Source organism: Charadrius vociferus, unplaced genomic scaffold, assembly GCF_000708025.1.
Source record: "Charadrius vociferus isolate BGI_N301 unplaced genomic scaffold, ASM70802v2 scaffold261, whole genome shotgun sequence".
NCBI classification, from domain to species: Eukaryota; Metazoa; Chordata; class Aves; order Charadriiformes; family Charadriidae; genus Charadrius; species Charadrius vociferus.
In genome coordinates, this window is record NW_009646856.1 from 4,015,035 (window position 1) to 4,027,581 (window position 12,547).

At 37.6% G+C, this 12,547-nt stretch overlaps 1 protein-coding gene across 1 annotated transcript in view; it reads left to right on the forward strand.

The window, feature by feature from the left end:
• USH2A (Usher syndrome 2A (autosomal recessive, mild)) overlaps positions 1–12,547 on the forward strand; it is a 394,584-nt gene that overhangs the window by 125,165 nt on the left and 256,872 nt on the right.

The window sequence follows — 12,547 nt, forward strand, 5'->3', positions numbered from 1 at the left end:
TGCTGATCTGAATTTCTGCCTTCCCACAAAGGTTCATCCAGCCCTCACAGGGTACCAGTTTATTAACCATTCCCTAATACACATTGTAGATGGCAGGTGCTCGAGTCTTTGTCATTGTGCCCCAAGGCTAAGGCACTCTGCCCGAAGATATTAGCTCAGCCAATTTTATCTGTGTTTATAAAACTGGCATTTCTATCTTCTCGAGTCTTCCAGGTAGCCAGAGCGAGCTCTGTAATTCTTTTTTTCTTCCCTCACCCTCCCAAGAGACTCATGGGATAGTAATCATATAAAGTTATTTTAGACATATTACGTTGCAAATATTTTTAAACTGATCATATACAGTGTACAGGGAAAAGGGGGAGCATAAGCAAAAAAAAAAAAAAAAATCTCTTGGTCCATTGGGTAAATTTTCAGTACAATATACGAGCATTTAGCCACACAAGTCCCATTAATGTTAATGGTCCCAAGCTTTCTTTTATTCATCACAGCACTGATTGCACTTGGTCAGCTCTTTATCAGTTTGAAATATTGACAGTAGGAGGAGGCGTTCCCTTAGCCAGGCCTGACTGTTGCAGTGCTCTTTTAACTTAGTCATCCTGCAAATGCTCCTATAAATGGATTTATTTCAGCAGATCCAAACTATATCAACGGATCATCTTACCCTGGTGCTAGCCCCTTTGCTTTGGCTCCAATTTGGAAGAGCACTGATTTTAAACAGTGATCATTATTTATAAAGCACTCTATAGTTTTGCACTATCTTATTTATTAAACTAACTTGTTTTCTGTGCTGCTGCTAAAGTCCTATCTTTATCTTGTTAAGAAGTGATTATTTGTTCTCTGTGGTTCTGATTATGATTTAGATTATAAAACAAGGCTATTCTCTGAAAATGTGTTGACCGCAATAACTCAAGATTTCTAAAATTTCTGCTGTGCAGCTCCACTGTTCCTTTAGTCATCTGCATGTCTACTTCAAAATACTTTTAATGCTTTCTGCAAATCATACTGTGCTTTCTATAGTTATTGCAGAAGAGATTTTTCTTTTGGTTGTATTCTTGCTTTGTTTTATTTGTTGGAAAAACAAGTTTTTCATTGCTTTAATTGTGGGGAAAACAGGCTCTTGGGGGTCATGCCTTCTGCTTTCTGAATATTTTTTAAGGTGTCTTTCTCTGCTGTCCTATAAAATCTATGCAATGTTGTAGAAGCAAGTAGTTGTAGCATAAAATATTTCCCTATACCAAGGAAGGGGGGGTCTACAGAAATACATTGCTATTCTAGTCTTTAATTTAAAGAGTCATTGTTACTTATACTGATGGTACTCCTCAGTGAAGTGTAGAATGGTATCCTTGGGGAGTTTAGAAAGGACCACACTACCTACTTTCAAATTTGACTTGCCACTTCATATCTAAGCCTGTCTGTTTAAAAATCTTTGTTCTGACCATGCTTACATGGATGTAAATTGGGATTAGTGTTGTTATTCTAGGTTAGTTAGAGTTATAACAACTGATGCTTAGAGTGGAGCGTGTCCTCATATTTTCTCCTGAGTAAAGAAACAAATTGGTTAAATAGTAAATAGCATGACATTTTCATATGGAACATTTTTTCAGGCTTGGTAATTGATAGTGCTTTTATTCTGGTTTACTTTAAAAGTTTCTTGATTTACTAAAACCAAAGCTTCACCAGCAGAGGTGCCATCACTAACAGAATGCGTTCTCTCTGTTCTGTAGTAAGTAGTGGGAATATTGGTGTAGTGGAGTTTTAGCCCTTGGGGGATTTTATTTTCTGCATTTTCAAGTCGTTCAGTGACTTGCAGCAGAGACAAGGAGGGAGGAGGGGGAATCTATTTACACAAATTACAGTCTTTGTTCCCATCAGCCTTCATAATTGGATGAACAAAACGAAGGCTAGACTGGCAGGTACAGCTCTCCCCGGTAATATCTTTTGAGTCAGAAAAAAGTTAAGTGAATTGTGGAACTAGGGCAAACCCTTTCTGGGAAGACTCAAGGAGGGGGTGGGGGATAGGTGTTTTTTGACAATGTCTACCATTGGGAAGCCTTACTGCATTGTAGAAGGAAAAGAGAGAGGTTTATCTTGGGATGAAAGTCATCCATTCCATGAAAGTTTTGGCACTCTTCAGAGTGAGTTCCTTCACAAACAATTTGCACATTTAATTATTATGTCTTGGGGGCTTTGTTCAGTATTTTTAAAAGATGAAATGTATTATAAGGACACTGCCTCTGCACTCTAGCTTGCAAATTCAGGTGTTTCTCGCATTTATTTTCCTCCATTAGGATTCTTTAACTTTTATTCCATCTGTTTTATATTTTTCTCTCCCCAGTTGTTCCCATTCAGTGATTGAAATACACCAATTTGAGCTACTTATTCCAAACCCGTGTTAGATTGTCACGTTAGCATCATTAATTTTCAAAAAATTAGGATATTCCTGTGTAAACTTGGTTATGCTACTGAGTTGCATGCGTTAAGGGGGGAAAACGAGCTGAATGGGAATCCTGGGTGAAGCAAAGACTGCATAATTGGTTTTATGCCAGACCTTCTGCCTTTCACATAGGCAGGAAAGGGCCAGGGAAATGTCAGAGGTGGAAATCAGGGCAACGCAGTACTCCTGTGGAATTGCAAAGTGACCGCCAACTGCAGCCAGCCTGAGAAATGGCCAGCGCTCAAGGTTGCTTTAAGACAGAAATGCCCCGTTCTCCTGGCTTTATAAGCCACCGACTGAAATCTTCGTACACCGAAGAGCCTCAGGATGCCTACTAAACGGTAGGGGAGGAAATATGTCAAGCAGTCCCTCCCCAGACCTCTTACTGTGGGAAAGGGCTGAGCTGGGTGTTAGGGTTTCAGGATACTCTGGAGTCAGCCTTGATAGTCCAGTACTTCGTTTCTACAGCAGTTTGGGATCCGCATTAACTGGCAGTCCCCATGCCCGAAAGCCCCGCTGTCAGCTGCTTCATGCAGTGGCAGTGTTCCTGCGCCGACGTAGCTGAGAGCCACGCGCTGTTCAAGAGCTGTTGGCCAACTCTGCTCTAAGGCTCTGCCATTTTACACCAGACGTGCCTTGCTGGTACAAGTACACCATTCACCCTTTTAGTAGCAAAACACAGTTTAGACTGAATTTTTTTGTAGAGGCCTTTTTATTTAGCGTTTTTAAGTGCGTCTATAAATGACGTTTTTGCATTGTTAAGGGTGGAGGGAGTAATTTTTTCCCCTTTCCCTTACACTGCCCTAGCATGGCAACCAAAACGTTAAAATAATCAGTTGGACTTAAATAAGCTGGCTGTCATCTGAATCCTCAGGCAACACAGGGGACAGAATACAAGGTGACTTGGAGCCATTGTTACAGCACGTGGGCAAGGATTGTTGCTTTTTTGTTTTGTTTTGAATATGGTTGTCTTTCTATGAGACATTGCAAGTGGCAAAGATACAAAAATGGTCACACTGGAAACAAAAGAATATAAAGTCTCATACTTCTTAGTAATGTTGTATGTCCAATCACCCACTTTTTGATTTAATCTATTACACTATTGTAATCAATCATGATTTTCTGTGTTGTAGAAAGTCTCCTACTTCGAGAGAAAGGGAGAAGGAGAAGAAAGAAAAAATTATCAGTGAATTTTGCGGAAGAGGAGGAGAAATTTTCTTATTACCATCATTCAGAATTAGTCAGTCATGTATTCTGTAATCACTCATGTTTTAAGCAATAATGTAAAAATCAACACAAAGGCAGGCTACAGCAAAGTGGTCTTTAATTCAAAAATCCCATAAGGAATTAAAATTCTGAAGAGATGACATAGGACCAATCAATAACTGCCTGAAAATATCACAATATATGGAGGCTAAATGACGTCGTGCTAGGTGAAAAAAATTAAGGAAAGTATTTTCAGTATTGTCCTTATCTCTTTTTATTTAGATTAGTAAAACTGGTTCAATTTTAAATCCTTAAATGTCTCTTGTGTTAGGAACAAAAAGTTGACAACATCTGCCCTAAAGAATTAACAGTCCAAGTGTGAGACAGGATCAACTACATGTACATAGAAAGCAGCAAAGGGAAATTTTATGGAAGTTATTTTTTTAATCCTTGTGCCTTGGCAGTTTAATTTATTCCTTGTTTAGTGTTGCAATTTAACTTACATTTTGCAAACAGAATTATGACAGTATTTAGTAAATGTTATGTGCTCTATCAATTTCCTGTCATTATAGTTTTCTGTATTCCTCACTTTCTCATTTGCCTCAAGTTGCATCTTTGTGTAAATTGTGCCCTTTATTTAAGCCCTTACTGGTTGAGTTACATGGCTATTCGTACCATTGAAACGTCTTTATTCATACTTATTTCTGGATCACCTTTTCTACTGGTTGCACCAACGGATGCAGTTTGGAATTTGGAGATATACTTAGTTTCCTCTAAGTATTGATTGAGTCATGAGAAAATTGTGAACTCCTTACTGTACATGGAAATGCACCGAAACACCAACATATATCACTGCTGGTGCTGCTTTGTGTATCATTTGGCTTATTACTTTTTCATTTCCATCCTGGCACACAGTGAAAAATCTCAGCTGAAATCCTCAGCTGAGGAGCAGCCAGCTCACCTGGGTAGGAGGAAGACATTATCTCTGTGTTCCTCTACTGCCAGCATTATTCTCCGCCATCCTGGTTGCCCAGGTAGGTGACTGCACACAGGATTTTGCATAATATCTGGCCATATCTATTCCCTGTGCAGTTTATTTGTCACATCAGCTGTATTACTGCATGTAATACAGGAGTTTTTCCGTGTCCACTGCATACCACTATATTGCTTTCCTAAAAACCAGAGGAGGGGAGGGTTTGCATTCTATTTATCACTCTGAAAGTATTTCATAGTGTGTGATTATTCAGCTGATAGATAAATACTATTTCATTACCATGATAGTTTTGTTTTATGCTTCTGTATGTGCCAAACTTACAGGGAGTGCAGGGGATTGATTCTTGGGAATAAGCCAGACTACAAATTGATGATGCAACCTCCACAGCTGGCTTACTGCACTGGGTCATGTTTTCTGTGGCACATTCTTTACAGAAGCTGGGCAGAGCAGAGCAGATTGGTGAATTTGGTGAATATGGCGTTAAAACATATAAACAATAAACAACACAAACCCTCCTGTTTGATTATTGGGCTATATACTTACGGTGATGCACCAGGAAAGGAAAAGGAAATGATAACAGCAGCTAATGCTGAACAACTACTACAGGTGGTTCTCCCCTCCTTCCCTGGATCTGTTTTCAAAAGCAGTCCAGGGACTGTGACTGCTGTATGCATGATAAAATCTTCCTTCTGTGCATTTGGAAACATTAGTGAGAGTAAGCAGGGATCATACGCATGCTAGAGTAATTTCTCAGAGAAAATTATGCTAGATTTCTTAGCATCCCAAGCAGACTTGCCTCTGTTGTCTGCGTATTATAGATTGTGCATAGTAGTTTACTTTTACAGTAACAGAGTCATCATGTTAGCTTTTTCTTGTTGAGTTTCATGCCTCTAACGGTGTGGGTGTTTAAAGGCAGTAGGACCAAGGCCATCTTTCCGGATTACAGCTAACCCTACGTGTCCAGTGCAAGAGAAGTTGGACTGAACTTTTCTATTTCCATTCTGTACTGATCTGTAAGGGCAAGGCTTTCACTGAAACAGAACTTGAGGTGTTGAAGAGAGTGTTTTGATAGCTGTGGAACATATTCTAAGTAAAATATTCTGTATAAGTGCTATGGAAGTGTTTGGGTATATTTCCAGTAAACATTTCATGCTAAACCCCATAAAGCACTTAATTTACCAAGTGCGCAGTTCCTAGGTACAGAGGCACATGATAACAGGGCAAAATGTAATGGAATTTTATTAACTCTTTTAAAGCAGGACCTGCTGAGCTTCCGAGGTGCAGTTCCATTAGGAGGTAAATATCTCAGAAGGCAATGAGTGAACTTTTACAATCACCTAACTTGATGGGAGTTGAGGAAATAATTGTTCACTGTCAGCAGGTGTGTCATGATATATCTAGCGCAGTCTCCTGTAAACAGGAGACAACTGAGTTTGCTATCTATATATAAACCTGCGGCCAATTATTCCATTGAAATCCTTTTTTGAACGTAGTTTCTACAAATCAAACCAGCTTTAGGCTTCCTCTGGAAAAGGTAATTACATCAATAATAGGGGAAATATTGTCACAAATATTACTAGATGAAAATATTATATATTACTTTCAGTTCTTAATTTGGCAGTTTTGTTGTAGCTTATTGGTCTACCTTAAAACTTGGATATGTTGTTAGCTTTTTTGCAGTTCTACCATCCGTACCATTTGTGGCTGAGTTTGTAACTTGAAACTATGCTTTTTGCTGAGTGTTTGCTCTGTGGTGTTGTATTTCAGTCTAAAAGGGTTTTTTTTCCCCTCCTTGTTACATTTCCATTTTTATCCTGTAGTATTCCTCAAGACACTCATTAGCTTATTTTAGTTATTCCTCTGTTCTGTATGTACATTGTCTAATCAATAAGCTTCTTCACTTGCTGCAGGATTTCCACCTTATTCTGCTTCCAGCTTCTGTGATGCTGCATGATGAGATTCAGCCTTGGCTAGTGCACTATTGTCTAAATTTGCTGTGTTTCAGATCATTACACTGACTTTAATTTTGATGTATTTGCATTTTACTCAGCTCTAGTCATACTCTTTTCCCTTGATCAGTTAAATTACTCTCTGTGCAGTGTTACATTCGTACTACTGCTGGAAATACTAACTAAAGGCTTATAATTGAAGTGCTATTTACAACTACTGACCTCCAGCTCGTTTCTGATTTCTCTGTGATGTTGACCTTTTATAGATTGCACTGTTGTAAATCTTTGAAGTGATTCTTCTTGTCATCATATTTCTAGTAATTATGATTTGCATTGCATTAACACCTAGAAGCCTCTCCCACCTTACCCTTGTTGCATAAGATGACCTTTTTTATGCACTAATTCACATACGGGTAACAGAATACAGTTCTTTCTCTAAAGAATTTAACCTGAAATGAAGATGAATGCTTGCCTCTATTTCCATACTTTAAATATCATAGTTTGAATTCATGAAATTGCTCAGAAAGGACTCTTACTCCTAAAACTATTTCCTTCCTTTTCTAACAAATTCAAAGCCTATTGAACTTCTTTCCAGGCTATGTAAAGATAAATAAATAAAAATAAAGATTACAGGTATGATTTGAGAGAGGTCACATTTGAGTAAAATCTTCTCAAATTTTGTTCAAGTTGTACAATAACAGCAAAGAAAGCATTAGGTGAATATTGGGCTGATGTTCCCTCTCTGTTCATATTTCACTTTGATATTGAGGACAACACAGAAACAAACTTGCAGCTGATCCTTACCCCAAGCAGGATATGAGTCCTACAATTTCATGATTACAGTCATTACTCTAGTAGCTACGCTCTGAAAAAATAGTGCTGGTTGGATGCATGCCTGTTGTATACTGTCCCAATGTACACAAGCAGAAGGCAGTTATGAATTGTGTTTCTAGGCTTACTTAATAAATGAATTTGAGTCAGGATGCTAGTTTTTTTAGTTATTGTATTCCTTAAAACCTCTGTATAAACAACTGGATGTTGACTCTAATGCATGAGGAATGCTCACAGATAATGGTATCAACTGCATCTCCATATCAGGTCTCACGCTGATCTCTCGTATGTTTTTCTGAGGTCTTCATTTATTGATTTAGATAAATTTAGGTAGTCAGACTGTCCAGTTCCTTATGGGTCTTGCCAAACTCTTGGATACTTCTTGTATCAATATTTTGCAGATTGTCATAATGACATTTCTCTTTTCACTGGGAATTTGTAAAGTGCCTGTGATAAGGTACATCTTTGCTTTGAACTTCTTTCCTTTTACTTTCCTTGAATGCTGTCTTGTTTGTGTTGAGTGTGTGTTGGAAAGCTTCTCTGCTCCCTATCTGCCTTTCCAAGACAATCATCTCATGTGCTTATATTGTGTCTTCTTCCTTGTGCACTAAGCGTAGCAATCCATTCTTTTTCACTTTATCTTCATATAAGAGTACTCTCATGCCATGATCAATCTTGCTCTGAGCAGGTTTTGGTTTTTTTTTTTTTTAAAGAACTACTTTGTATAAATATATTTTTTTTTAGTGTATAAAGTATGGTTTATTTATCTTTTCCATGGTATAAAGAACTGGTTGGGCAGGTCTGGAATCGCCCGGTTAATTCTAAACTACAGCTATTGGTGTGCACAGTAATAGCAATACGGATTGAGAATCTGCTTTTTAGGGAAGTCTTTTGATGTTCTACTTAATGTGCAGTATTTGGAAAAGGTTAGACTAATACCCTTTTTTGGTTATATTAGTATTTCTCAAATGTCAGTCAATACTTAGCATCTAGGTAATTTTTCTAAATGCATGTGGGCATTTTGCTGATTTTATTTATATTTAAGGCTATGGAGAACAAAACAGTAATGAATTTTTCAAATGTTATGGAACCTTACACAAGTGATATTGGCCCCCATTCTTCAGGAAGGAATATGGAGGAAGAGGGTTTAAATGATGGCTCTTGGGTGACATACCTCAGTCATTGGCTGAGTACAAACTCAAGGTCTCCTAATTTTGAATCTCTTGATTTAACCACTGGGTATTACACTGCTCCTGAAAAAGCATCACTCTGTAAGTGAGGGGATAAAATGCTACTAATACATCAAATCTTATCAAATGACTTTAAACTTATCTTAGCTTTCCTTTCACCAAGGTTTGCTGTAAATCTTTCTTACTAGGGAGTAGCAGGACTTGTGTCCTTGCTAAAAGGAGAAGATTGATTTACTGTATTCATATGGAACCAGCAGCTTCCTATGAGTATGCAATAATGAATTGGAATATCCTATAGCTTTTACCCCTGTGCAACACTTCAGGCGACCTTAAAGAGTGGAATATGTTACAGAAGTCCATTTGATAGAAACTTATAAATGTGTGTCTTCTGCATAGAATAACAGCGTAACGCATCTTTTAGTATGTGCAATATTCTTTTTCTTCAAATGCTCTAATTGATTGTTCATTGGGCTCAGTCAGCCAAAAGTGGAGAGAAACTTTGTACAGACATCATTAGTTTTTCTCCATTTAAAGATTAATCATGAAGAGCTCTGGCTCTTTAATTCTGTAATTTGTATATTTAATGGGCTGCTGCAGAATCTATGACAGTAATTAGCATAGCCTGAAAACTCATTAATACGCAACAACATGATTAATGCAGCATTAATGCAAACATGACTGAAGTTATTTGGGTTATGTAGTAAGAAGATTAAAGCTAAAATGTCCTGTTTGTTTTACCAGTAGTGGGTATAATGGGGTAGCAAGCAAAATAAGAAAAAACAGGTATCAAATTAGTCATTTTAGTGTAAAAGAAATTTTCAGTTCTCATCAAAAGGATTTGGGGTTTTGCCTGATAGTTGATTTCCACAGGAGGTGTTTCATGTTTCCCCCTTTCATTCGCTCATCATATTCTGTGTTTATGCTTGTTCAACCTTTTAGTTTGATGTAGCTGTTTGGCAGTTTGAGCTATTAAGAGCATATTAAAAAAAATAAAATAAAAAAGCCTTTGAATTGTGTCATTCTGAATAAAGTTAGACTTTTTCAAAATGTGGGGGGTTGTACAGTCTAATTGTAAAAACAATGGATTTTTAGCTTCTCCTGGTTTTATTATCATCACAACAGTAAAGGGCCTGCTGCTTGCAATTGGACACTCCAGTTAAGTTTGGAAAAAGTTGGGGAAATTTTTTGTGTGTGTGTTTGCATGCACAAATATATACATGTGCATAGGTATATGGGCATATATATATGACTTTTAAGTATATATTTTAAATTTCTACTAAAACACTAAAGCAACAAAAATGAATAGCATTTACTTCATCAATGGAATTACTAACTCAGTGTAATGTTTGTGATGAACTTTAAAAATATTTTCAAACATATTAAAGGAAACAGGAAAAAATGGAGCCTGTTCCTGTACCAAAGACAACAAAAGATGTTGGACAGACTTGGGAAGAATACTTTCCAGCTTCTTTTCTGAACAAAATCCAGAAAGCTATAGGCCATCACCAAAGTGTGAAGAACTTGTAGGACCTTCATGATTATGTCTGGGAAAGCGTCCTCTGAGCTCCTTCTTTTCCTCTAATTCTGCTGTCCTTTATGTGAAACTGCTTTAAATACTAATCCATTTTTGTGAAGTCTCTCTTCTATATTTTTGCAAGGTGCATTTTCTTATTAAAAATGCATTTTTAAATGTGTTTTAGCTATTGTAATGACATGTAGCATGCAGTATCACTCTCACAGAGAGAATAATGACTAAATATTAATTCAAAGGAAGCGTATAGTAACTGAGAGTTTTCCTCCCCATCTATCACCTCCCCAGATAAAAGAAATTTTGTTTTAGAATTTCTGTGGGAAAATGTACTTTGATTAGACAAAAGCATTTGTACACAGTCTTAATGTTAAGTAAACACTTAACGTTTGTCATCCTGAAGGGACTGCTGAGAGCCCAATGCTGTAGTCAAAATTTTATACACAATTTAGTTGGCATTATACACAAAAAAGGGCTTTAGTAAGCATAAAGAGATCGCTTTCTTTGCCAACAATTTTCTGTACAATTATATAATTATTTACACCATTTCCAATAAGGATATAAGTAGAATGGAAATGCAAATTTTGTTTGTACAATTCTGTGAGAAATTGCACTGAAAATGGATGCGCTTCACAAATTATGCAAAATTCATTTCTAATAATGCTTTGTGATTTTCCAGATATTAGGCAGGCTTGTTTTTTTTATTCTTTCCAGTTGTAATGTGCACTGTTTTCCTTTCATGATTTCCTATGTCCACAAAGGGAATGTCCATAATATGCTAGGTTATCTAATACATAAGATTCTTACTTTTTAATCGTATGCATATGGGTTGGGATTTGACGTATTTATGAAAACTAAACTAATACTTTTCTTGTTGCTGACCTCATCCAGGTTGGAAATACCTTTAAGTGAATGTTCTTGTCACTGTTGTACAGATTTGTTCATGTGGTTATATATAGGTTTTGGTGAAGGGGCATGGGACTTTTGAGAGTTGTAGCAACTTTATGCATTTAATGAGTCTAATAACTTATATTTGTTGGCTATTTTGAGCTGGACTCTGAACATCCACTTGTAGAGAAAGGTACTTTACATGTGTTTCAGATGAGTGCACAGGACAAAAATATTAGTTTTAGGTGGGTCACTTTGCTGAAATCTCTCAACTGTTTTTGTAAAAGATGTCTTCAATTACCTTGCCCCCCAGCCTACATTCTCAACACCTCTTCCCCAAAATTTCAAAATGTCAAAAGACATTTTTTTGAGCACTGTGAATGTTTTTGTAGGTTGAAATGCTGATTATTAAACAAACAAAAAACCTCAACAAAACAAAACCAACCCCAAATCGTAGAATCATAGAATAGTTTAGCTATTTAGTTTATAGTTGGAAGGGACCTTTAGCTATATAGTTTAGGTTGGAAGGAACCTTGAAGGCCATCAAGTTCCAACCTCCCTGCCATAGGCCTCCCACTAGACCAGGTTGCTCAAAACCCCATCCAGCCTGGCCTTGAACACCTCGAGGGATGGGGCATCCACAACTTCTCTGGGCAACCGATGCCAGTGCCTTACCACCCTCAAAGTGAAAAATTTCGTCCTAATATTTAATCTTAATCTACCTTCTTCCAGCTTGAAGCCACTCCCCCTCATCCTACCACTTCATGCCCTTGTAAAAAGTCCTTCCCCAGCTCTCCTGTAGGCCCCCTTTAGGTACTGGAAGGCCGCAATAAAGTCTCCCCAGAGCCTTCTCTTCTCCAGGCTGAACAACCCCAACTCTTTCAGCCTCTCCTCATAGGTGAGGTGCTCCAGCGCTCGGATCATCTTCATGGCCTTCCTCTGGACCCGCTCCAACAGGTCCATGTCTTTCCTATGTTGGGGGCTCCAGAGCTGGGTGCAGTGCTCCAGGTGGGGCCTCACCAGAGTAGAGTAGAGGGGCAGAATCACCTCCCCTGACCTGCTGGCCCAATAACTAAATTCAATTCAGTTAAGTTGGAAAGATGTTTGACAGGAAACAAAATCTCTGTAATCGAGGTGAATAAAGTTTCTTGGTGAAACAAAAGCTATTTTAAACTCTTTATTTTGCAAGAAAAAATCTTTAACATCAGTCAGAAGTGATTTTTATTGCTGTAATATTTATAAATTATTAGTATATGTTATGCTAATCTGGTAGCTGCTCTAATTTATTAGTATTTTCCCTCTGACCATCAACTGTCTCTTCTAAACTCAAAATAATCCCATGTGCTCTGTAAACTTACTTTAAGTAAAAGCACAGTCAGCCTCTAAAGAGCACATTCTTGCCTGTTAAATACTTTTGGGCAGATCTCACAAGCTATGTTGCATTGCGGCAGAAGAATCCAAATCCAGATGTGAATCTGAGTCTGAATCTGAAATGTTGCTGAAGTTCTCAGACTTGCAACCCTTACA